The sequence below is a fragment of the Amblyraja radiata genome, chromosome 22, assembly GCF_010909765.2.
Source record: "Amblyraja radiata isolate CabotCenter1 chromosome 22, sAmbRad1.1.pri, whole genome shotgun sequence".
NCBI lineage: Eukaryota > Metazoa > Chordata > Chondrichthyes > Rajiformes > Rajidae > Amblyraja > Amblyraja radiata.
The window spans coordinates 2,927,424-2,955,042 of NC_045977.1; the positions used below are offsets into that span (position 1 = coordinate 2,927,424).

Here is a 27,619-nt window from a genome sequence, read left to right on the forward strand (position 1 = left end):
AAGGAATGAATGATGTTTTGGGTCGAGTCTGAAGAAGGGTCTCGACCTGAAACGTCACCTGTTCCTTCTCCCCAGAGATGCGGCCTGTCCCGCCAAGTTACTCCAGCCTTTTGTGTCAAAGTACAAACCTGTACATCTTTGGAGTGTAGGAGGAAACCGGAGCTCCCAGAGAAAACCCACGTATGTCACCTGAGTCTTCTTGGACGGATAGAAACATAGAAAATAGGTGCAGGAGTAGGCCATTCAGCCCTTTGAGCCAGCACGACCATTCAATATGATCATGGCTGATCATCCAGAATTAGTACCCCGTTCCTGCTTTCTCCGTATATCTTTTGATTCTCTTAGCCCCTAGAGCTAAATCTAACTCTCTCTTTAATACATCTAGTAAATTGGCCTCCACTGTTTTCTGTGGCAGAGAATTCCACAGATTCACAACTCTCTGGGTGAAAAGGTTTTTTCTCATCTCAGTCCTAAATCGCCTCCCCCTTATTCTTAAACTGTGACCCCTGGTTCTGGACTCCGGGGACATCGGGACCATTTTTCCTGCATCTAGCTTGTCCAATTCCTTAAGAATTTTATATGCTTCTATAATATACCCTCTCATCCTTCTAAATTCCAGTGAATATAATCCCAGTCGATCCGTTCTACACAAGTGAATGAAAGCTAAAATAACAGCAGGAAATGCTGGACATCCTGAGCCAATCATTCTGTGGGAAAAGAAAAAGGCAATATTTCAGGTTGAAGGTAATGTTTTTTTAATGTTGTGTAGTAGTTGGAAAAGGGATGGATTGCACAAAGTGAATGGGGTGAGGACAGTTTTGCCGGTTGTAGAGTTCATCGTTAAATAGATATATCGGAATATATGGAGGTGATATTTCAAACAAAGAGTGTTATCTATTGGTAATACCAGGGCTTTGACACATGCCCAGCTGTAGAAATGGAGAGACAAATGCTGAGTCAATATCACAGATGGATGACTTACAGCACGACTGAGCAGTTTTGATAATGACAGCATAAGGGAGTCACCCGAAGTTTAAAAAAAATTGATATTGGGTCTGAAAACTGCAATTTTCCCCCAAAACAAGATGAGATGTTGTTCCGAAGCTTGTGTTGAGGCATATTGTAATGGTGCAGAAGGCCACACACAGAGTGAGATGGAGTATTAAAGTTGCTGCCCGCAGAGAACTCAGGGCCACTCTTGTGGGCAGACCACAGGTGTTCCCCAAAGTGAGAGGCCAGTCTGCATTTGCTTACTCCAATATAGGAAAGATCAAAAGTGAACATCAGCTTCAGTACTATAGATTGGAAGAGGTGGACGTGAATCACTGCTTCACCTGGAAAGATTGTTAGGTTTCCTCAGAAGAGGTGCTGTACCTCGTCCAGTTCCATGCAGCTGTGCCATAAGATGCAGAGTGGTTGGTGGGGACAGGAGAGTGGGCAAGGGAGTTACAAAGGGAAAGCTAACACACAGCTGCAGGAGGCAACTATAAAAGCACATGATATATCAGTCTTTGAGTGCAATAGTAAGGATGTCTTAATACAATTATATCAAGCATTAATGAGTATTATGTATAATATTGTCCTTTCTGAGGTACTTACTACAGGTAGAGTGCAGGGGAGTTTAACCCTATGTTTATACGATGTTAGATGTATGGGGATTCTAGGAGATTGGTCATGAGAGGCAAGACTAAATAGTGTCGGCATGTATTGTCTACTATTGAGAAGCATCAGAGGTGACATCATGAAACATACAAACATTTAGAAGCTTCAACAGGTTAGATACTGGGAGAGTAGGCTGGCACGGTGGCACCGTGGTAGACTTGCTGCCTTACAGCGCTTTCAGCGCCAGAGACGCGGGTTTGATCCCGACTCTGGGTGCTGTCTCTACGGAGGTTTATACGTTCTCAATGTACACCATGGGTTTTCTCCGAGATCTTCAGTTTCCTCCCACCCTCCAAAGACATACATGTTTGTAGATTAATTGGCTTGGTATAATTGTAAATGTTCCCTAGTGTGTGTAGGATAGCGTGAATGTGCGGGGATTGCTGGTTGGTTAGCTAATGTTTGCTAACCAACAAACTAAGCTAATGTTTGCCCCGGTTGAGGGGTTTAGAAGAACGTCACCCATTGTTTCTCTCCAGAGATGCTGATTGTCCTGTTGAGTTACTCCAGCTTTTTGTGTCTACCTTCAGTTTAAACCAACATCTGCAGTTCACTTCCTACAAGTTTAGAATTAGATGTCAGTTTCAAAAGAAAGGCCACTTAGGACTGATATAAGAATGCTCTTCACTCAAACAATGGTGAATCTTTTGAATTCTCTTCCCGAGTGTTGTGAATCTCGAGTATTGATTACATTCAACATGGAATGTTAGGATTCTCCAACTTAAAACAATCAAGGTCGATGGGGAAAATGGTGTGATAGAATGTAGCCATGGTCTTGTTGAATGTTAAAGGTTGATGGGCTGAATATCCTGATTTTACTTCGGAGTCACGTGAGTGACTACGTGAAGAACCCGCTTCCAACGCATGCGTGTCATATCGCTACACGCATTGCACGAGTCAACAGAAGGGTGGAGGACATCCCCCAGTAACGGGAGAAGGAAAAAAGGACCAGCAAAAGGCAGGTAAGGACTCTGCATTTTTATTCACAGAAAAATGGACAGAGTGAAAATGAAGCGGTCTGCAAAAAAGCTGCCCGAGAAACGCGTTGTAAACGTGGATGAACGGCAGAGACAGCAGCCGTCGGCTCTAGAGGCCTCGGTAGAGGAATCAGCTGTGCCAGAAATCATTCTGGCACCGACGAAACTTACTCACCGGCCGGGAGGAAAAGTTCAAACAAAAACGCACCATCTAGCAGAGCCCGACTTGGAGCAGCAGCGGGCGACCAGCCCGTATCAATATCGGACCAGGGCTGAACGGGTGCGGCAGACGGAACAAACCTGTTATGAGTGGCTGCATACGGAGCAGCCAGGAGAAACAGCTGACCGGGAACAGACGTGGACCGACAGTCAGGACCGGTGTGGCCAGCGGCGGGACGAGGAAAGCCCGCAAACCAGCACCCGTGAGTACCGGGTACGGGAACAGCTGGGATACAGAGAAGCGCAGCACACTGCTGAAAGGCTGCAGGAATGGGAGCAGCCAAAAATAGCAAGTGCAGCTCACCGTCTAAAGGAGCTGCTGGAGGAGCTCCTTCACAGTGGCAGTCCCATGAATGTGGAGACTAGCCACAGTGGGCAGACAAGCCCCATATGGGTACCCCGTGAGGGACCCCCTGAAATCTCGACCTCTTCGGAGGAGAGTGGGCAGGACCCTGATGGGCCAAACCCTGATCACACAGCTTCCCATGATCCTGAATCTGCAGAAAAACATACACTGCTGGACATGGTGGCTGATTACTTCAAACCAAGTCAAACAGGGGCAGACTTGGATTCCAGGATGGCAGCCAGTATTAACTACATGTCTGGCCATCAACTCCAACAACAAATATTCACAGAGACACTGGCCAGACATCTGCCACCTGGTAACTGTGATGTATTACAAATCCCCAGTGTCAACCAATGCATTTGGAAGCATATGGGGAAGGAAATCAGGAACCATGATCTCAAAATCCAGAAAGCCTTAAAGGGGCTTACGGCAGGGATCACAGCTTACATCCGCACCCTGGACAAAACAGAGCAAACTAAAGGCCACCAAGACGCACTAGCCCTGTTCTGTAATGTACAATATGAGCTGAATAGCATGCGGAGGGCGGCTATTCAGCCAGCACTGGATCCTAAATATGCAACAATTTGCAAACAAAGAGCCGTTAAAACCCCAACCCTTTTGTTTGGGGAAGCCAAGACACTGGGGCTCATCAAAACCAGCGCAAAGGCTTATTTTGGATCACGGTACCCGCCACATGGAAGACCGAAAAGTGTGGCTTATATCAGTGGCAGTGCCAGAACCCAATATAACCCGCAGCAGCCTTCTTTTAGGGTATGGCCAGGGACGGCCACCCTGGAAGATGCGGAAGCCTAAACCTCCAGTACAACCACGAACACGAATAAAAACAAAACCCCCTTTTTTCAAAAAACAAAGAAAATAATACAACCACCAGTAACCATGGAGGTAGGTGGGTGTGGTTCTTTTGTAAAAAAGGGACCCACGACGGTGGGAGGGAGGTTGCAATACTACAGTGACGAATGGTGTAAAATCACTACAGACTCGTATGTTCTAAGCAGTATTCAGGGTTATCTGATAGAATTTACTCATCCCAATAACCCCCCAGTACAACATACACCAGAAAGGCATTTCGTCCTTACAAAAACCGAACAATCTAAAGCCCACATGGAGCTACAACGATTGTATACAAAAGGTGTGATTGAGCATACTACTCATGAACAATTAAAATTTGTATCAAACATATTTATTAAAAATAAAAAAGATGGGGGTTGCAGGATTATCATTGACCTTTCAACCCTAAACACATTCGTTCAATATGTTCATTTTAAGATGGATACCTTTATCACTGCTAAATAATTAGTATCAGCTGGTTTCTATATGACAAGCATTGACTTAAAAGATGCATACTATACAGTACCCATCAGAGGGGAACACAGACAGTAGTTAAGTGTAAATTGATACCAGAAACGAATATGGATTATCTAGGATTCACCATTAACACGGTCAATATGTTAGTAACTTTACCAATAAATAAAGCCGCAGCCCTACAGGAGGATTGCAGCGAGCTTCTTAACACCAACAGACCCTCCATTAGACGGGTAGGCCGGATAATTGGGAAGATTGTGGCTTCATTCCCGGCCACACATTTTGGGCCATTACATTATCAAAATTTGCAAAGAGCAAAAATTAGAGCACTCAAATTTAACAAAGGTCATTTTGATAGACCTATGGAGCTGCCTACGGAAGCTATAATTGAACTACAGTGGTGGGAACATAGCATTAGGTATTGCTCCAACCCCATCATTATTGACAACTCGTCTATGGTATTACAAAATGGTGTATCCAAAGAAACATTTGGATATCGGCAACATACCTACCAGGTAAGCTAAATTCAGTGGCAGACACCAGGTCACGCAAATTTAATGAAAACACGGAATGGATGTTAAATAAAAATGTGTTTGCTGAAATTACAGCAAAATATGGTAGACCAGATATTGATATTTTTGCGTCCAGGTTGAATCACCAATTACCAAGGTATGTGTCCTGGGAACCAGACCCTGGGGCAGAAGCTACAGATGCTTTCTCACTGCATTGGGGGAAATGGCGTTTTTTATGCTTTTCCCCCATTCTGCATCATCAGTCGGGTACAAAGGAAAATTCAACAATATTCGGCATCTGGGATTCTCATAGTACCCGATTGGCCTACTCAACCGTGGTATTCGGTCATACAGGGGATGGTGTTAGAACCATGTTCCATTATTGGACATAGCCCGAATTTATTAATTCATCCAGTAACTGGAGGGGGGGCAGTCACCCATGCCATAAGACTATGGTTTTGTTGATTTGTAGAGTCTGAAAGACCCACTACACGGCATGGGGCTGTCAGACAGGACGATGAATCTCATCACATCCGCACAAAGACTGTCAACACGGAAGCAGTACCTTGGACACATCAAGAAATGGGGCATATACTGCTTTGACAACAACCTAGACCAAAGGGCCAAGAACATTCCGGCCGTATTGGAATTCTTAACAAACCTCCATTATGATAAACGATTGGGCTACAGTGCCATCAATAGTGCCAGAAGTGCACTCTCCAATTACCTATCACAAGGAACGGAGCGGCACACGGTGGGAACGCACCCCCTGGTAACAAAACTTATGAGGGGCATATTCAATGCAAATCCCCCTAAAACCAGGTACTCCAAAATCTGGGATGTGGGTGTCGTTTTAAACATGCTGAGGAGCTGGTCGCCCATAAACAGCATTATCACTGCAGAAACTGACCATGAAGATGGTTATGCTCATGGCGTTAGTTACTGCACAACGAGTCCAGTCATTAAGCAAACTGAGCCTGGACTCCTTGATCATCTCACGAGAGAAACTGGTGTTTGTCATACATGAGTTAATAAAACAAACAGACCAGGTTCATCGGGTCAAGTGATTGAATTTATGGCATATCCATATGACGAACGTCTGTGTATAGCAAGACATATCCAATTATACATGGAATATACTAAGAGCATTCGAGGTCAGGAAATGGCTTTGTTAATTTTCTTACAAGAAACCGGACAAAAGGGTCACGACCCAAACTATCTCAAGGTGACTCAAATGTGTCCTAAAGATGGCAGGAATAGACACTAATGGTTTTAAATCTCATTCCACCAGGGCTGCAGCAACATCCGCAGCAAAAATTCTGAGGTACCCACGGACCAAATCCTCAGAATAGCAGGATGGTCATCCGAAAGGACTTTCCAAAGGTTTTATAATAAACCAGTTTTGGAGCCATCATCATTTTCGGAAAGCATTTTACGTTCAATATTATAATTTGCCCGAAGGGTTACAGGGCTATGATTTCAATTAATAAATGTATTTTCTCGTTATATCACACAAGTCTTTGTATAAGTGTGTCTAAAATTGCTAATGATACTCTCTCCCGATACCCAAGGCAGTTGTGAAGCATGGACTCGTTCCACGGCATGAGGTCACAGAGCTTTGAAATCTTCACGTAGTCACTCACGTGACTCCGAAGTAAAATAGTAAGATTAAACGAGAACTTACCAGTTTGAAGTTTGATCTGTATTTTATGAGGAGGAACGTTGAGGGAATACGTGCCCTCCGCTCCCACCCTCCTATGATCATATCAAAACTGGTATCTCTTTGATAATCTTACTATGTTAGGTCATTATAGTTTCTGTGACCTCACACCGCTGCTTTGAAGAATGACACGCATGCGTTGGAAGCGGGTTCTTCACGTATTCCCTCAACGTTCCTCCTCATAAAATACAGATCAAACTTCAAACTGGTAAGTTCTCGTTTAATCTTACTATTTTTATGTCCTTTTGTAATTTCCCTAATCAGGAAATGTGAAGGATTGTGAAATAAATAATGAACAGCCAGAGGTGATATAAATTAGTGTTTGTATTGGAGCCAAATCTGAGATAAAATTAAATAAATAAATAAGCCCATTATGTATTTATTTATTTATTTATTTATTATTATTATAATGCAATTACATTTAGAATTTAGAAGATTGAGGAGGGATCTTATAGAAACTTACAAAATTCTTAAGGGGTTGGACAGGATGGATGCAGGAAGATTATTCCCGATGTTGGGGAAGTCCAGAACTAGGGGTCACAGTTTAAGGATAAGAGGGAAGTCTTTTAGGACCGAGATGAGAAAATGAGAGTGGTGAATCTGTGGAATTCTCTGCCACAGAAGGTAGTTGAGGCCAGTTCATTGGCTATATTTAAGAGGGAGTTAGATGTGGCCCTTGTGGCTAAAGAGATCAGGGGGTATGGAGAGAAGGCAGGTACGGGATACTGAGTTGGATGATCAGCCATGATCATATCGAATGACGGTGCAGGCTCGAAGGGCCGAATGGCCTACTCCTGCACCTATTTTCTATGTTTCTATGTTTCTATTATTTATCTATCCATTTATTTATTTATTTATTTATCCATCTATTTATTTATTTATTTATTTATTTATTTATAATAATAATAATAATAATAATAATAATAATAATAATAATAATAATAACAATAATAATAATAATAATAATAATAATAATAATATTATTCTCTGACCTTATTATTATTATTATTATTATTATTATTATTATTATTATTATTATTATTATTATTATTATTATTATTCTTGTATTTCAGTAATATTATTACTATTATTATTATTATTATTATTATTATTATTATTATTATTATTATTATTATAATAAATAAATAAATAAATAGATGGATAAATAAATAAATAAATAAATGGATAGATAAATAAATAAATAAATGAATCCATAGAAACATAGAAACATATAATAATAATAATAATAATAATAATAATAATAATAATAATAATAATAATAATAATAATAATAATAATAATAATAATAATAATAATAAAACACAATTAAAATAAATAAAATTAAAGAAATAAATCTGAAGAAGGGTTTCGGCCCGAAACATTGCCTATTTCCTTCGCTCCATAGATGCTGCTGCACCCGCTGAGTTTCTCTAGCTTTTTTGAGTACCTAAAGAAATAAATTACATTGGATTAAATGGGTGCAAAAATGACAACGTAAAACAACAAATTAAATTTGATACTCGTTAAATCTCCAGTACATATTAAAACTCAATGAAATGTGACTTTTTTTACACTTCAATAGTCAATTTTCAGTCATGGAGGTTAATGTGCGTCAATCTACAGACATCAATAGCAGGGTAATTAGGTTTATATATGATAACCTCACAGGATTCAGGGCCTTTGAGATGTGAGGCAAAGAGCATATTGCCCTCCTTATATTAATGATGGGGCACGCCCGGCTACCAGCAATGGTGAGGAACGGCAAACTAACAGCAACGGTTAAAGAAACAACATGCTTGTTTAGAAAGAATCAATAAAAATGTAATAAAACAGGAATAATGGAAATAACGGCAGGAATAGATGAAAGAAAAGCAACTGGAGTAAAAATCATGAACAAATAGAGGCAGGGGAGCAAGTTGTTTATTGCAGACAAGAAGATGTGTAGCAATAAGCTGCAGATACTGGTTTACATCCAAGATGCTGGAGTAATTCAACACTTACAGGAGGGACAGGCAGAATCTCTGGAGAGAAGGAATGGGTGACGTTTCAGGTCGAGACACATCTTCAGCTGCCAGGTTATGCACCTTTTCAGTGTTGCTATCTGATCTTAAGTGGGGCGGTGTGTAAATACTTCAACAGCCTTCTGTAGCAAGAAGAAGAAATCTGCCCAGGGTTTCCATTCACAACTGCAGTAAATTATGAATATTTTAGACCTTGTATGTGTGGCCCATTGAGTGGTGATCAGCAGTGATGATCGCTCAGTCATCGAATCTGCAGTTGCTCACCACTGATGCCGACAGATTTAAAATGGGAATAGATGGGAATGTTGGAAGGCAGCCGTGAAACTGTTTCCCAACACGGAGTGTGAAATACGATCAGTTGGAAGAAGAAAGGGGACAAGATTGAAGAAGGAAACATTAATGCTGGGAGATGAAGAATATAAAATGTAGATTTATGTTAAAAGGCAGATAGAATTTGGGGTTGCGGGAATCAGAGAGAAAAAGAGAGAGAGAAAAAAAGAGAGAGATAGAGAAAGAGAGAGAGAGAGAGAGAGAACAAAAGCGAGAGAGAGAAAAAGAGAGAGAGAAAGAGAGAGAGAGCGAGAGAGAGAGATAGAGAGAGAGTGAGAGCGAGAGAGGGAGAGAGGGAGAGAGAGAGGGAGAGGGAGAGAGGGAGAGAGAGAGGGGGAGAGGGAGAGAGGGAGAAAGAGACTTTTAATATGACTTTTAACAAGACAGATTGAGAGACAGAGATATCCACAGAGACATCCTTTCTGTACATTGGCACCGTGCCAGTCAGTTTGTTAAGTTCCCGGCTTCATTGTCCCATGGCACTTGATCCTAAACCTACAATCCTCTCTAACTCCCAAAACATCACACAACAATATTCTATGGAGCACCTTCAAAACGTCTTCTCTGACCTTCAGTTATTTTCTCTCTGTATTTTCATTAACCATGAATTAGCAAATTAGCACAGTATATCATCAACATTTTACCCTTGTTCTCAATACCACTAACAATAAAATAAATACTTGCTTTATAAAATGCTTATTGTAATAGGCTGCCTACAGTCACATATTGTGAGCCTCAGTTATAATGGCTGAAATGACAATGATGCATCATCCATTTTGAAAAGCAATGCTCCTGTCTGAAGTTTACTGCACTTTCTATTAAGAATTTACTCTGAAGCCAAATAGGTCCCACAGTGAATGAAGAAAGATAAAATACTTATACAATCCAGTTGTGTCTCGTGAAACTGGGATGGAACCTCAGCTATGTACATTAAATAGAACCTGTAGTTGCCAAATTCATCATCTTTCAATAGCTCTATCTGATGCCCATTGCATGTGTTTGATGGCAGCAGCCTGCAGCTTAGCCAATCTCATAAACCTCTTTGATGTGGATCAATAAAGTATGTGGAGACTGCTTGTCTGACTTGGAAAAAATGAATGCGCTGAATGAATACTAATAACCATGGATGTTGGAGGTGCATCTTTGTGTGACCTTTATAGGATCATGAAGTACACCCTCAGAAGCAATTCTACAACCCTGTGCTTTAGTATAATTTCATCAATAAAATTCATCAATGTTATTCAGGAGATTCAAGAAAGGCAGAGGCTACCCTTTCTGCATCATGAATGAAGAATTTCTAGCTACCATCAGAATTTTAACTTAACAATTTAGTTTAGTTTAGTTTAGTTTAGAGATACAGCGCGGAAACAGGCCCATCGGCCCACTGAGTCCGCACCGACTAGCGATCTCCGCACATTAACACTATCCTACACACTGTAGGAACAATTTACATTTGCACCAAGCCAATTAACCAACAAACTTGTACGCCATTGGAGTGTGGGAGGAAACGGAAAATCTCGGAGAAAACCCACGTGATCACGGGGAGAACGTACAAACTCTGTACATACAGCACCCGTAGTCAGGATTGAACCCGGATCTCCGGCGCTGTAAGGCAGCAACTCTACCGCTGCGCCACCGCACCGCATAAATTTAGTTTTGATAATGGGTGGGTTATTATTTGCTCATTTAATTTCAGAGAAGCTTTAAGTGTAAGGGCACCACAGTGGCACCGTTCACTGGTCATTTGCCGTACAGCGCTAGGTACTGGTACTCTCATTGAATGTTCACCCTCAGATTGTGGGTGTTACCTCTGGTGCTCTTCTTTCCTCCCACATCCCAATAGTGTGGGAGTGTATAGATGGGTAATAAAATCTTGAGGATTGTCAATGAAAATGAGGGGAGAAAGAAAAGAAAAATGGATTAATGTAGGATTAGTATACTAGGTGGTTTGTGGTTGGCATGGACAAGGTGGGCCAAATGTTTTGGTACTTTATTGATCTCTGACTGTGACCTATCAGGATGATGTGAGATATTGGTTAAGATAATTAATAGAGACAGCATGAAAAGAGGCATGTCCTTCAACCTTACAATAACTTTCAATTTCTAGGTCCCCATCGCCTCATCTTTATCATGGACTCCACCCTCCACCAGGAAGGTCTCAAGGCCCTCTGGGTTTTCATTGATCAGACACACAATCAATTTAACAATCAATTCCCCTCTACTAACCCTCTCTTCTGCCTGACAGAACTTGCCCTCACCTTCAACAACTTCTCTTTTAGAACATAGTGCAGTACAGGGTGTAGTGGCTGTGGTAGAGTTGCTGCCTTACAGCACCAGAGACCCGGGTTCCATCCTGACCTCAGGTGCTGTCTGTACATTCACCCTGTGACTGTATGTGTTTTCTCTGGGTGCTCCAGTTTCCTCTCACATCCCAAAGATGTTCAGCTTTATAGGTTAATAGGCTTCTGTAAATTGTTCCGTGTGTGTAGGATAGAACTAGTGTGCGGGTGGTCACTGGTTGGCATGGACATGGTGGGCCGAATGGCCTTTTTTCGTACTGTATCACTAAACTAGAGTAAACTAAACTAAAGTATGACAATGGAATGTGCCCTCTGGCCCATAGTGTTTGTATTGAACATGATGTTAAGTTAAACTGATGTCCTCTGCCTGTGCATGATCCATATCCCTCTATTCCCTGCACATCCATGTGCCTCTCTAAAAGCCTCTTAAATGCCACTATCACCATCACCGCTGGCAACAAGTTCCAGGCTCCCACCTACTCACGATGTAAAAAACTCGCCCCGCACAACTCCATTAAACTCTCCCCCACTCACTTTTTAGCTCTGCCTTCTAGTTTGGATATTTCCACCTTGATTATCCCCCCAACCTACGCCCCTCAGAATATGATATACTTTTGTCAAGTCTCCCCTCAACCACAACATTCCAGAGAAAACAATCTAAGTCTATCCAACTTCTCCCTGTAGCTGAAACCCTCTAATCCAGGCAGCATCCAGATAGCAAACCTCCTCTGCATCCTCTCCAAAGCCTCCACATCTTCCCTGTAATGGGGCAACCAGAACTGCATGCAATGATCAAAAAGCAGCCTAAGCAAGGTCCTCAAGAGCTGCATTATGAATTCCTGACTTTTATATTCAATGCCCCTAGCAATGAATGGAAGAATGTAATGAATGCAATGAATGCATGCACCTTCTTTACCTCCTTTATGATTCCACTTGTTTTCTCCAAGTTAGTGTAGCCATGGGCACTCACATGCATCCTGCCTGTGCATGCATTTTTGTTGAATACGTCTAAGAGTCCTTGTTCCAGACATACACTGGCATCTTCCCGAAATTCTCTCTCCTTTACCTCAACGACTGCATTGGCATTGTCCTCCTGACCAGTAACTTCCACCCTGCCCCCAGATTGATTGTGCTATCTCTGACACCTCGCACATTTTCTTGGTCTCTCTGTCTCTATCATAGGGGACAGACTATCAACTGACTTCGACTAAACACTGACTGACTCACACAGTTAACTGCCTCCCACCCTTCCTGTTTCAAATACGATATCCCCTACTCTCAATCTCTCTGTTTCTGCCGCATCTGGTTCCAAGATGAGGCTTTCCATTTTAGGGCATTGTAGATGTCCTCTTTCTCTAGTATATGTAGTTTCCCCCCTGCTGTCATAGATGGATGCCTCACCTGCATCTCCTCTGTATCCCATAGTTTTGCTCACACTCTCCCAGATGGAACAAGGATAGTTCCTTTGGTTCTCACCTCACATCCCACCAAGCTCTATATCCAACACATCATTCTCCAACATCTCCATCACCTCCAACAGGATCCCACAACCAGCCACAACTTCTCATCCCCACCCCTGCAGAGACTGCTCCTTCTACAACTCTTTGGTTCACTCATCCCTTCTCATCCACACCACCCCTGCCCCAGGACACTTGACTTGCAACTGGGGGAGACGTAACATTTGTCCCTAGACCTCCATCCCGGAGCCCCAGCAATTATTCCTTGTGAGACAGAGGTTCATGTGCACCTTCTCCAACCTCATCTTCTGCATCAGGTGTTCCCGATGTGGTTTCCTGTACATTGGCGAGTCCAAGTGTAGACTAAGCGACCATTTCACGGTACACTTGTGCTGTAGGTCGAATAAAGCCTACTGGATGCTCTAGTTGCTAACCATTTTAACACTTCTTCTCATTCCCACACTGACCTTTCTGTCTTGAGCCTCCTCCATTTTTGGAGTGAAGCCAAAGACAGACACAAAATGCTGGAGTAACTTAGCGGGACAGGCAGCATCTCTGGAGAGAAGGAACGGGTGATATTTCGGGTTGAGACCCTTCTTCAGTCTGAAGAAGGTGCCGACCTGAAACGTCACCCATTCCTTCTATCCAGAGATGTTGCCTGTCCCGCTGAGTTACTCCAGCATTTTGTATGCAAAGGAATCTCCATTTAACCATATAACCATATAACCATATAACAATTACAGCACGGAAACAGGCCATCTCGACCCTTCTAGTCCGTGCCGAACACGTATTCTCCCCTAGTCCCATATACCTGCGCTCAGACCATAACCCTCCATTCCTTTCCCATCCATATAACTATCCAATTTATTTTTAAATGATAAAAATGAACCTGCCTCCACCACCTTCACTGGAAGCTCATTCCACACAGCCACCACTCTCTGAGTAAAGTTCCCCCTCATGTTACCCCTAAACTTCAGTCCCTTAATTCTCAAGTCATGTCCCCTTATTTGAATCTTCCCTACTCTCAGTGGGAAAAGCTTATCCACGTCAACTCTGTCTATCCCTCTCATCATTTTAAAGACCTCTATCAAGTCCCCCCTTAACCTTCTGCGCTCCAAAGAATAAAGCCTTTAAATTTCTCTTTAGAAGTTCTCCTCCTCTCCATAGATGCAGCCTCACCTGCTGAGTTTCTCCAGCATGTTTGTCTACATTTGATTTTTCCAACATCTGCAGTTCTTTCTTAAACATTTTGTCTACTGCACTGCAAAATCTCCTCACGGTATGCCTATCTTGAAGAAGGTCTCCTCCTCTCCATAGATGCTGCCTCACCTGCTGAATTTCTCCAGCATTTTTATCTACCTTCGATTTTTCCAGCATCTGCAGTTCTTTCTTATCCATTTCTCTTTCATTCATTTTGCTTCCTGTAAGCAATTGAAAATATTTTCAGTGGGGGAGTATAGATTACACTGCAAAATGTTGTGTAATCTACAATGAGCTAAACAGTCAATTTAATAATTAATTTAGTCTAGGCAGTCATCTTGGTCCATTAGGCCTAAGTTTGAAAGCTCTTAATTGACCCACTCACACTGACAGTAATGCAGGTAACATACTAGTTGTGTGCAGTCTGGTCCCTTGGTGATGTATAGTCTAAGACACAATGTACTGTTGATTGTATTAATGAGAAGTGAACTTCACTTAAAGCCTGTGTTTCACTTCCTGAGAGATGGGATTATATTTGCCAATGCCAGGAATCCTGCAGAGGGTAGCTTTGACCTGGAAAATGGAAGATTGGCCCAGTTTAGTTTAGTTTAGAGATACAGCGCGGAAACAGGCCCTTCGGCCCACTGAGACCGTGCCAACCAACGATCCCCGTACACTAACACTAACACACACTAGGTATAGTTTACATTTATACAAAGCCAATTAATCTACAAAACTGTACGTCTTTGGAGTGTGGGAGGAAACCGGAGATCACGGAGGAAACCCATGCAGTTCAAGGGGGAGAACATACATACTCTGTACAGACAGCACCCACAGTCAGGATTGAACCTGGGACCCTGGCACTGTGAGGCAGTAATTCTACCACTACACCACCGTGCAGCATGAGAGCCGTCACTGAGTCCTCAGCTGGAGACCTTGGTCCGGAAGGTGAAAAGTTAGAATGTGCTGCATCTTCTGGGATCAGCAGACCAGAATCAAAGGCTAGAGGTACAGTCCCAAGATGGTGAACGTTGAGTATCAAGCCCAGAGCACCTAGATAGGACACCACAAGAAATTGAAGACCTCACAGAAGTGATCATAATTAGGATTTCCAATGCCATAAACTCAATTGCTATACATGTCCCATCAATCATTTATCCTTTCAATCAGGACTTGGACATAATATTAACTTGCTTCTTGCCTTCCTCATAGGTTGCATATACCACCACCAATTCAATCATGACAGCCACATAACCCGAAACGCTTGCACGCCAAACTACCCTCTCTTGTAGAATGACATGACACTGACAATAGAAGAGAGTAGAAGGTAGTTATTGAAGGACAGGCACATACATGAGCACTCCGCCCCTCATTGATGAGATGGTGGCATCTGATATTTTAAAAGACTGCAGCTAAGACCATGGGCTATGGTCGGTTTGACAATAAGCAGCCAGTCTCAATATTAATTGTCTATTTTATGTGGAGCCACAAATGAAACTCAGAGAGTGAACGTCCTGATTATTACCCTTCCAGATCCTACTTAGATGGCAGTGAGACAGCATTCTCTGTGAAGCCTGGTTCTGTAGGAATGACTGGCTGATATTGATGATGATGCATGCTTGACTGAAATCACAGAAATGCTGTCCAAATATGCATTACAAGTTATGTGAAAGGAGGAGCGGAACGAACACTGAGATCCTCTCCACAAATCCTTGATTTTCATTTCGGATTTATCCTTTATTAAAATTGGACAGTCTGGCACAAAGCAGCTCAGGGCTTAGCCATACAATATCTTGACAGGTTTCATTCTTTCAGGAATGCAGCAGCTAAGACTTTGGTAGCTTTGATAAATTAAATTACAGTAAAGATATTGGCTGCTGCTTCACTGAGGAAGCTTACTGCTCCTCCACTTTTTCCTTTATTTTAAAATTGTGTAAAGCAGGCATGTCAGGGGTTATGGGGAGAAGGCAGAGAATGGGGTTAGGAGGGAGAGATAGATCAGCCGTGATTGAATGGCAGAGTAGACTGGATGGGCCGAATGGCTTCATTTTGCTCCGATCACTGATGACCTTATGACCTTATGCTTCTTCAGGCTTCCTTGTTCTGTAGAATTTATGGGAATTTCATTCATCCAACACTACGGCTTGCAGGGCCCCATTTTGTTGCAATTTCATTTCTTGCCTTGCCTTTAGTTTGCTGTCCTTATGGTTCCACGTCTCATTTAATGAAGGAAGGGGAACGCAGGGGATTCTCCTGATTGGCTGTCATAGCGCCAGATATGATCTCGGATTAAACGTACCTAATTACGAGAGGAAATTGCTGATGTCAATGTTTTTAAAAAAAAATGCTCTAAAGCAATTGAACATGATCTTCCATCGTTAAAATAATACACACTGAATTATGTTACACGTTCTCATTGTTTCACTCCCTCCACCTACAGTCAGGGTGTAACAAGAACTGAAAGCCTTGAGGCACAGTTCAACAAACGGGCCAAACATGCTGAAACTCAATTCCACCACACCACACCTTCTCAACCAGTGTGTGTCTGTCTGCTTCCCCTCGCCTGCTCTAGCTTTTTTTTTAAATTGATTAGCAGCTACTCAGGAGATGTCCCCTCAGATTTCACCTCACATACAAAAGCAGCAATGAGAAATATACCTGCCTCCATTTGCCTTATTTGATTACGGTGGATTTGTCTTGAGGCAGTGAGTGCCAAGGCTGTTGGTAAGAACAATCCACACTGGAAAACAAAACAAAGTATTGCATTAAATTGAAATCCCATAATCTCAAAGGAAATAATACTTGTAAAGCTCAAATGGTTTCTACTGTACACTGGGGACTGTGTTCAATGTACCATGATAGTATATTGGTGTTTCTTAACTATGCATACTTCTCCTCTGTGCATTACAGATGCTGCAGCAAAGGATTCCCGTCTGTAAATTGAAAATAAAGCATTTTATGTTGGAAATATACAGATGGAGTTTTCACATTATACAAACCATTGTCAACGCTAAAGAAACAATTAGACATAGTTTGAATGAAAGATCATCAATTTGCAATGTAAACTGTAGGACGGAACTGCAGTTGCTGGTTTACACTGAAGATAGACAAAGCATTCAGTGGGACAGGCAGCATCTCTGGAGAGAAGGAAAACATCACCAATTCCTTCTATCCAGAGATGCTGCCTGTCCAACTGAATTACTCCAGTATTTTGTCACTTTTTGAAATGTAAACTGTGCTTCCCTTTATTCACAGTGAGGAACGTGGGGAAGCCGCTGTGTTTGATGTTTACGTTAACTTTGATGTCGTTGTGTGCCTTGTTGCTTTTTAAAAAATATAGCTTTATGGTAATTCGAATTTCACTGTACCTTAATTGGTATATGTGACAATAAACTGACCTTGAAACCTGAAACCTTGACTAGATAGTTGGAGTTGACGGTGAGAATGGAGAATTAGGATGGTGAGCTCTGAGGGTGAGAAAGGAAAAGACTGGGGGTCATCGCAGTAGGGGATGGTATTTATGACTTTAGACCTTTTGCAGCAGTGGAAATGAATGTTGGATGTTCTACATGTGGAGCGAAAGAAGAATTTAAGTCATAACAACCCACACAAACTTGGAGTTCAGTTTAGTTTATTGTCACGTGTATTGAGGTACAGTGAAAAGCTTTTGTTACGTGCTAATCAGTCAGCGGAAAGACAATACATCAGAATCAGAACCAGAATCAGAATAGTACTTTATTTGCCAAGTGTGTTTTGCAACATACGAGGAATTTCATTTGCCAAGTTAGTCATACAAATAAAAGCAAAAGATCACCCCAAACACATTTTAACATGAACATCTGCCACAGTGACTCCTACACATTCCTCACTGTGATGGAAGGCGGAATAAACTTCAAGTCTCTTCCCTTTGTTCTCCCGTGGTCGGGGGCCTCGAGCCATGATTACAATCGAGCCATTTACACTGGTAAATGGTATAGATACATGATAAAGGAATAATGTTTAGTGCAAGGTAAAGCCAGTAAAATCCGATCAAGGATAATCTGAGGGTCACCAAAGAGGTAGATAGTAGTTCAGGACTGCTCTCTGGTTGTGGTAGGATGATTCAGTTGCCTGATAGCAGCTGGTAAGAAACTGTCTCTGAATCTGGAGGTGCGCGTTTTCACACTTCGACACATTTTGCCTGATGGGAGAGGGGAGAAGAGGAAGTGGCCAGGGTGCGACTGGTCCTTGGTTATGCTGCTGGCCTTGCCGAGGCAGCGTGAGGTATAAATGGAGTCAATGGAAGGGAGGTGGCTTTGTGTGATGCTGCATCCACAATTCACTGCAATTTCTTGCTGACTTGGATGGAGAGATGGTCGTCCGAAAGAGAAGGAAGCTAGGAATTATTATTGTTCTTCTGGATAATCCTGGAAAATAAACACTTTTGGCAGATGAGAGCAGGAGCTGGATGTGCCCAGTATGATATGGCAACGGAAGAGAAAACCTGTTGTCTTTCAGATAACGCACAACCCTGAACCTTCTGCACTTGGGGAAGGTGAGATGGAAAGCAAAGCAGGAGAAATAGCTGGTAATGTGTGTACAAGGTTAGAGCCAAGAGTGTAGACTATTGCATACACAATGCCACCTATATCGGGTAATTATGCTTAAGACTTACTGGTAAATTGAAGTCTGATTTCCTGAAATATAATCCTGATTTAAACAAAAAGATTTTCCAGCTTTGTGAAAATTCCAGAAGCAATTATTCTCTGCTCTTTTTATTTGGCTGCCAGTCTGTTCTCTTCCTCTTTTCAGTATTTTACCCAAATGGCTTTTCTAGTTGTAAGCATCAAGATAGTGAGTGCGTGCAGACTAATTAAACAAAGTGATGCAGTCAAAGAGATTACCACCCACACGTACATGCCTCCATCAGGGACCATTGGATCGCAGTCAGGAGGAGTGATGCCAGCCAAGATTCTCCACCCTTAAGCAATAATTCTGAAGCCAAATGCAATTCAGCCAGGTTCCATCCCTCCCATCTATCCCGTATCTCTCAGTAATAAGGGCAGGCTTGATACTTGTCAGTTGCCAGATGGGTTGGAAATTCCCCTTACGTCAATGTATGACTCACAATTAGACAAAATCAACACCTCCCAATAATGATGTACGCTCGTTAGTTTCATTTCATTCCCACGTCACTAATTCTTTGTAATCATGGAAATCTAGACATCACTTTGTCAAAATAAATAACCTAAATTATTTACCGTCATTTAAACAGCTGGGAGGAACTTGGCCTTATATACAAACTAAATGCCTCTTCCCGGTTTTACAAAAATAGAATTAATAGACTAAGCTAGTAGAATCTAAATCAAACTTATTTTGAGAGGTGGTTGTGCAAGATCAGAGATGCATTGCTACAGATCTTTGATCTTTGTAGATCAAAGCAGTGAAACATGCAACTGGGATGTTTAGCTTTGTAAATAGAGGCACTGAGTACAAACGTAAGGAAGTTAGGCTAAACGTTCACACATCATTGGATTAAAACTCAGTTTGTGCTTTTCTGTACAATTATGACAATGGAATTATTTTATCATCTCAAAAATTTGGAGAGAGACTAGAGGGAGTTTACTGAGACTTCTCTAGCAGTCTCAGGGCAGCACGGTGGCACAGTGGAAAGAGTTGCTGTCTTACAGCGCCAGAGTTGCTGCCTTACAGCCGGGTTCAATCCTGAATACGAGTGCTGTCAGTACAGAGTTTGTACATTCTCCCTGTGACCACATGGGTTTTTTCCGGGTGCTCTGGTTTCCTCCCACACTCCAAAGACTTACTGGTTTGTAGGTTAATTGACTTTTGTAAAATTGAAATTGTCCCTAGAGTAGGAGAGTGTGGTGGACGCGGACTGCATTGTTTCCGGACTGCATTGTTTCCACACTGCATCTCTAAAGTCTAACGCACTCATTATTATGAGCTTGCCTCTCTGACCTCTCCAGTGGCTGCAGTGTCCAAGGGTATGTGGGCACATGGAGATCTGATCGAGCTATGTTCAAGGACTCATGAGGAACTGGATAGTTGGGAACCATTTCATGCGACAATTAGAATCATAGATAAAAAACACAGCCATAGCAGCAGAACTAGTAGGTAGCTGGTAGTGCCATTGCCTCACAGAACCAGAGAACCAGGTTCAATCCTGACCTCTGGTGCTGTCTGTGTAGAGTTAGCATGTTCTCCCTGTTACCGTATAAATTTCCTACGGGTGCTCCGGTTTCCTCCCACATCCTGAAATTATGTTGGTTTATCGGTTAATTGGCCTCTGTAAAAAAAATTGCCCCTATTGTGTCGACAGTGGTTTAACACAGAACTACTGTTGATGGGAGAACGAAGAGCAGCGCGGACCCATTAGGCCGAAGGACTTGTTTTCATGCTGTATCTCTAAACTTGGCAACGGACTTGAACGAATACGCCACAGTCGTTACAGACTTCGTAAAGAAATGTGTGGAGGACTGCATCCCTACAAAAACCTTCCGAGTGTTTCCCAATCAGAAACCTTGGATGAACTTTGAGATCCGCACTCTTCTGAAGGCCAGACACAGGGCATTCACTTCCAATGATACAGTGGCCTACATGAAGTCCAGATACAACCTTGGTAAGGCCATCAAAAAGGCCAAAAGGGACTTCTGCTCCAAGCTGGAGGATGAGACAGATGTTCGGCAGCTGTGGCGGGACCTGAATGCAATCACATCCTACAAGGCGAAACCAGGAGGCAGCTCGAATGTCGGCGAAACATCACTCCCTGACGAGCTCCATGCGTTTTACGCACGCTTTGACAGGGAGAATACTGATGTGTCTTCCCGATCCCCCATTCGCTGTGATGGCATTTCAGTCTCAGTCACAGAGGCCGACGTCAGGAAATCCTTCAGAGGGGTGAACCCCCGAAAAGCACCTGGACCTGATGGTATACCCGGTCGTGTTCTAAAAACCTGTGCAGACCAACTGGCTGGAGTTTTTACGGACATTTTCAACCTCTCACTTCTGAGGTCTGAGGTCCCCACCTGCTTTAAAAGGGCATCAATTATACCAGTGCCCAAGAAGAGTAAGATGACGTGCCTCAATGCCGGTGGTGATGAAGTGCTTTGAGAGGTTGATCATGGAGCAAATCAACTCCTACCTCGACAAAAACCTGGACCCACTGCAGTTCGCTTACCGCCTCAACAGATCAACGGTGGATGCGATCTCGCTGGCCCTCCACTCCGCACTGGACCACATGGACAACAAAAACTCATATGTCAGGCTGTTATTCATCGATTACAGCTCGGCATTTAACACAATCATCCCCTCCAAGCTGGTTACCAAACTCGCAGAACTGGGTCTCTGCGCATCCCTCTGCAATTGGATCCTCGACTTCCTCATTCACAGACCACAGTCTGTTCATATTGGTGGAAATGTGTCAGCCTCGATAACAATCAGCACGGGAGCACCTCAAGGCTGCGTGCTCAGCCCCTTGCTGTACTCACTCTCTACCCATGACTGCGTAGCCAATCACAGTGCGAACTCCATCATCAAGTTCGCTGACGACACCACTGTTGTAGGGCGTATCACTGATGGGGATGAGTCAGAGTATAGAAGAGAGATCGAGCAACTGTCTATCTGGTGCCAGCGCCTGGCCCTCAACACCAGCAAAACCAAGGAACTGATTGTGGACTTTGGAAGGAGTAGGAGGGGGACCCACAGCCCCATTTATATCAACGGGTCGATGGTTGAAAGGGTCAAGAGCTTCAAATTCCTGGGCGTGCACATCTCTGAAGATCTTTCCTGGTCCGAGAACACTAATGCAATTATCAAGAAAGCTCATCAGCGCCTCTACTTCCTGAGAAGATTACGGAGAGTCGGTTTGTCAAGGAAGACTCTCTCTAACTTCTACAGGTGCACAGTAGAGAGCATGCTAACTGGTTGCATCGTGGGTTGGTTCGGCAATTTGAGCGCCCTGGAGAGGAAAAGACTACAAAAAGTAGTAAACACTGCCCAGTCCATCATCGGCTCTGACCTTCCTTCCATCGAGGAGATTTATCGCAGTCGCTGCCTCAAAAAGGCTGGCAGTATCATCAAAGACCCACACCATCCTGACCACACACTCATCTCCCTGCTACCTTCAGGTAGAAGGTACAGGAGCCTGAAGACTGCAACAACCAGGTTCAGGAATAGCTACTTCCCCACAGCCATCAGGCTATTAAACCTGGCTCGGACAAAACTCTGATTATTAATAACCACTTTCTGTTATTTGCACTTTATCAGTTTATTTATTCATGTGTGTATATATATTTATATCATGGTATATGGACACATTTATCTGTTTTGTAGTAAATGCCTACTATGTTCTGTGTGCTCAAGCAAAGCAAGAATTTCATTGTCCTATACAGGGACACATGACAATAAACTCACTTGAACTTGAACTTGAACTTAAACTAAACTAAACTAAACGTCTGCACACAGGTTGCTGCAGTCTGTAATGTTGCACTTGGTGAAAGAGAAGTAGAAGATTCCAGAGAAGTTTTTTAAAGACAGTTGAGTATGTTCTGAAAGAGGATGAGTTTTGACTGATACGTGGGGAGAGGGGGTTGAGGTGGGAGGGCATAAGCACTGGAATGTCAGGGCAACGTGTGCTGCTTTTCAAAATGTTGAATCAAACATGTCCATTGAATGAACTTCCTTTGTTCTGGAAGATTCTGCAGTTGCCCACCCCAAACCCTGCCATTATACTCTCACATAAGCTCTCCAGTCTTATCTACACAGGCAGACAGCTGATATCAAACTGATCACTTTCTCCTGCACAAGCAATAGTTGTAGACTATTATCTAAATGGTGGCCGATTAGGAAAAGGGGAGATGCAACGAGACCTGGGTGTCATGGTACACCAGTCATTGAAAGTAGGCATGCAGGTGCAGCAGGCAGTGAAGAAAGCAAATGGTATGTTAGCATTCATAGCAAAAGGATTTGAGTATAGGAGCAGGGAGGTTCTATTGCAGTTGTACAGGGTCTTGGTGAGACCACACCTGGAGTATTGCGTACAGTTTTGGTCTCCAAATCTGAGGAAGGACATTCTTACCATAGAAGGAGTACAGAGAAGGTTCACCAGACTGATTCATGGGATGTCAGGACTTTCATATGAAGAAAGACTGGATAGGCTCGGCTTGTACTCGCTAGAATTTAGGAGATTGAGGGGGGATCTTATAGAAACTTACAAAATTCTTAAGGGGTTGGACAGGCTAGATGCAGGAAGATTGTTCCCGATGTTGGGGAAGTCCAGGACAAGGGGTCACAGTTTGAGGATAGAGGGGAAATCCTTTAGGACCGAGATGAGAAAATCATTTTTTACACAGAGAGTGGTGAATCTTTGGAACTCTCTACCACAGAAGGTAGTTGAGGCCAGTTCATTGGCTATATTTACGAGGGAGTTAGATGTGGCCCTTGTGGCTAAAGGGATCAGGGGGTTTGGAGAGAAGGCAGGTACAGGATACTGAGTTGGATGATCAGCCATGATCATATTGAATAGCGGTGCAGGCTCGAAGGGCCGATTGGCCTACTCGTGCACCTATTTTCTATATTTCTGTGTTTCTATGTTGTGCATAAGAGATTATTTAGTTGTTACTTCTTAATATTTGACAAACATATGTTACTCTGTTAGGGATATAGTTGGCAGATATAGTCTAAATAGCTTGCAAGAAATAAACAAAAGTGTTAGATTAATAAAACAAAACCTTTTAAGTTGAGATATACCAAAAGACTTTACAGATTTGGAGAGAATTTTCAAACAAAATCTACCAAGGAAAATTAATCTCTATTTAGCAGTTGCGAAATGTTGATAGCTTGGCTGAGCATTAATATTGTCTCATTTTCAATGCCTTTGGCCGAGGTAATGAATGAAGCAGAAACGCAGCTTTGAAATTCCTAAACTGTTTAGTTTAGTTTAATTTAGAGATACGTCGTGGAAACAGGCCATTCAGCCCATCGAGTCCGTGCCGACCAGTGAACCCCTCACAGTAACACTGGGTGGTACAGACACTGCATCCGTACAGATAGCCCCTATAGTCAGGATCATACCCAGATCTCTGGCACTGTAAGGCAGCAACCCCACTGCTGCACCACCGTGCCGCCCCTGTTGTTAATGTTAGAATGGAAGATAAGAAGGTGCCTCATGGAATTTCAGGACAGATTTGCCTCTAAACTCAATCATGCTGTGGTCTATTTTAGCACGATCCAATTCAAAAAGGATCTTTTTTTGCCTTGAAACTCAATAATGAGCATTTCCGTGTCACTTTGTGTCACTTTGACAGTTTAACCAGGCAATTTTTTGCGTGAATAATGCTTGTCCAATGTGATGCTCTTGTTTGAAAAGTATCAAGACACATCGCACCTTGGCCACAGTTGTGTTTGGATCCTGAGCAATGAATTTAAACCAAGTTGTCCTGGGACTAACTCATGTTGGGCACTGCAGGAAGGACTGGGCTGGAGTGACACTGTGCTGAACTAGTCCCCAAAGAGGTAAGCATCACAAAGGTAAATCCTCCAAGGCCACTTCTTACCCACCGCTCTCATTTCACAATCCTCATCCTGTAACTGCATACCCCCCAACATCTAAATCACTGACTCCCGAAATTCTGATCCTTGAGATGGAAACGTAATCTTTCACTTCCCAAAAGCCTAAAGGCCTTCACACTGCCAGCACAATTCCAGTGCTGAATGAACTTCTGTCAAGAGGGGAAAACATCAGTCCATACTGTTTAGTTTAGTTTAGTTTAGTTTAGTTTAGAGATCCACCGCGGAAACAGGCCCTTCGGCCCTCCCAGTCCGCGCCGACCAGCGATCCCCGCACATTAACATAAGCCTACACACACTAATGACAATTTACAGTTATACCAAGTATACAAACCCAAGCCAATTAACCTACATACCTGTACGTCTTTGGAGTGTGGGAGGAAACCGAAGATCTCGGAGAAAACCCACGCAGGTCATGGGGATATCATACAAACTCCGTACAGACGGCATCTGTAGTCGGGAACGAACCCAGATCTCTGGCGCTGCAAGCGCTGTAAGGCAGCAACTCTACCGCGGTGCCACCGTGACCACCCAAGGATTGCACCGTGCTGCTGCAAAGGTTACGCAAAGATGGCGTCATCTAAAGGCAAGTTGGAGAGGGCAAGAGTGGGAGTTGCTGCTCATGTCATTCAGTGATCTTGATGTTGGGGTTCGCTTTCTCTCACCTAAAATGTATCTAGCAGTTGCATAGGTTTGATGCCCCCTCACCAAGGATAGTAAATATCAGACTGTCACTGCTAGTAAATTAGCTTCCTCTTCTTGTGTGTGGTGTGCACAGCCTAAAGTTGCAATCAAGGGTAGACATCCAGGCCAGGACAGCATCAGTTACTGGGTGGATGGGCTTTGATGCCCCAGGGAAAAACCTCAGTGAGCAGTCATTCACGATGTGTTGTATGGTCTGGTCTGGATGTCCATAGTCACAGGCAGGGCTGTCTCTCATCCCCCACGTGGGCTGTTCTTGCATGGAGGGTGCGGAATCTGTTCAGAGTTAGTCATTGCTTGCGATGGAGGTCAAAACCCGGTGGTTTCACTGTGGGGTCTGTGATGACTCCATTGTTGATGTTGGCATCTTTCTAGGCTCTGCGCCAGTCTTGGAGTCAAAGTCTTCCAGGGATTTAACGGAAGACCAGAAGGTTTTGCGAGACTTCAGGCGCATGTTGAGCAGATTTTTCAAGTCAGCTTGGATGGGAAGGTCAGGGTTGGCCTCCATGATGCACCAATCTTTCAACATCCTCTCCCTTCTGTGTATGTTGGGAGGGGCGATATGAGAGAAGACAGGGAGCCACAGTAACGTGTTGACTTAAGCGTCCCTGTGATGACCCGCAGAGTTAAGGACAGTGTCAACTCGTTTGGTGTGGCAGCTATTAGCCCAAGCTGTTGAGCAAAACTCAGCTGTTGAGTAGACTAGGGCGAAGCTTGCAGTACGGAGGGTGTTCAAGTGTTCAAGTGAGTTTTATTGTCATGTGTCCCTGTATAGGACAATGAAATTCTTGCTTTGCTTAAGCACACAGAAAATAGTAGGCATTTACTACAAAACAGATAAATGTGTGGGCATTGGATCCCCAGCTGTTGCCTGCAAGTTTCCTGATGATGTTGACCCTTTCTTTCAGTTTATCCGCCACCCCCTTCTGGTGTCCACAATAGGTGAGGGTGTGATCCAGGGTGACTCCGAGATACTTGGGGAATTCTTCATTCTTCACCGGCTTACCACAAAAGGACACTTGGAGTTTTGCATTGGCCAGCCGATTGCTGAGGTGAATGGCAGTGACAGTTGGCTGAGATGGGTTAGGGCAAAGTCGCCAGCAGGTGAAGTACTCCTCCATCCCCTTCAAGTCTTGGGTTAGCATTCTGCTGAAATCCTCAAGATGAGACCATCATTCAGGGTCCTGACAGAACTGGTCTGGTTCCCAAGCGAGACCCTGAATCTACGGTTGTTGAGGATGGATGAGAGAGCACGCATGGTGGTTTGGCACTTCAAAATTCTGGAAGCTTTCAGCAACAGACCATGCCTCCACACAGTGTCATAAGCTGATGACAGATCCATGAAAGCAACACCAGTTTTCAGGGCACGTTGGAAGGCAGCCTCTATATTGGTAGTGAGGGCAAGAACTTGATCTGCACAGCATCTACCAGGTCTAAAGCCAGCTTGCTGTCTGGGCAGAACAGGTTCTACCTATGGAGAAATCCTGGCAAGCAGGAGGTGCTCAAACAGCTTGTAGGATGTGTACAAGAGGGAGATGGGTCAGTAACTAGCTGGATCATCAGCAGATTTCCCAGGCTCGAGGATGGCGATGATTTTAGACTCTCTCCAAGCCTTAGGGATAATTCCACTGCAATGGGCATGGGTGAAAAAAGCGGCCAACCAGTTGCGTCCAAGGGGTCCCAAAGTGCTTCAGAAATTCCAGGTAGATCCCATCAATTCCTGCTTTCCCAGCTTTAGTAGAGGACAGGCCTTTGTCTACAACTGGAGTGTATGGATTAGAGAGGGGGCTTGAGGATGGTGAAGAAAGATGGACTTTAGCAGGCTCCATCTCACTTCTTGTCGGGCTTCTATGGAAGTGGTGACCTTCAAGTTTGCCAGCAGGTGAGAGGCTACAGCATTTACTGACACCTTGGGGGCATTGTACCAGGTAGGAGAAGCTGAACCAAGATGAGGAAGGAGAATCCAAGCCTTCCTGCTGGAGTGCGTAAAGTTCAAGTCATCTACAGTCTCTTGCCAGCACTGATGTCTTGCTGCATCCAGGTAATCTAGCAGTTCTGCGGCAGTATCTGGGTCGCCTGTGGCCTCATACTGCTTCAAGAGGTCTTCTGATTCAGGGAGCCAGCAAGAGTGAAGGTTTTGCGGAAGTCTCTAGGGACGTACTTCTTTGCTGCAGCCTTCAAGATCGTGCAGAAGGACTTGTAGTTCTTGGGGACAGGTTCAAGACATGATCTTTTCCTCAACTTCTTGTGTGAAACCTGTCCAATTTACTTTCCTGAAGTGTCA

The 27,619-nt window shown here is 43.4% G+C and overlaps 1 long non-coding RNA gene across 1 annotated transcript; it reads right to left on the reverse strand.

The window, feature by feature from the left end:
• Window positions 1-549: 549 nt before the first annotated feature.
• Window positions 550-21,330, reverse strand: LOC116985461. The gene is made up of 3 exons (XR_004415266.1): window positions 21,320-21,330; window positions 21,064-21,069; window positions 550-644 (listed from the first exon to the last, which is right to left on the reverse strand). It is a non-coding gene; the product is annotated as an uncharacterized LOC116985461 (long non-coding RNA).
• Between the last annotated feature and the right edge of the window lie 6,289 nt (window positions 21,331-27,619).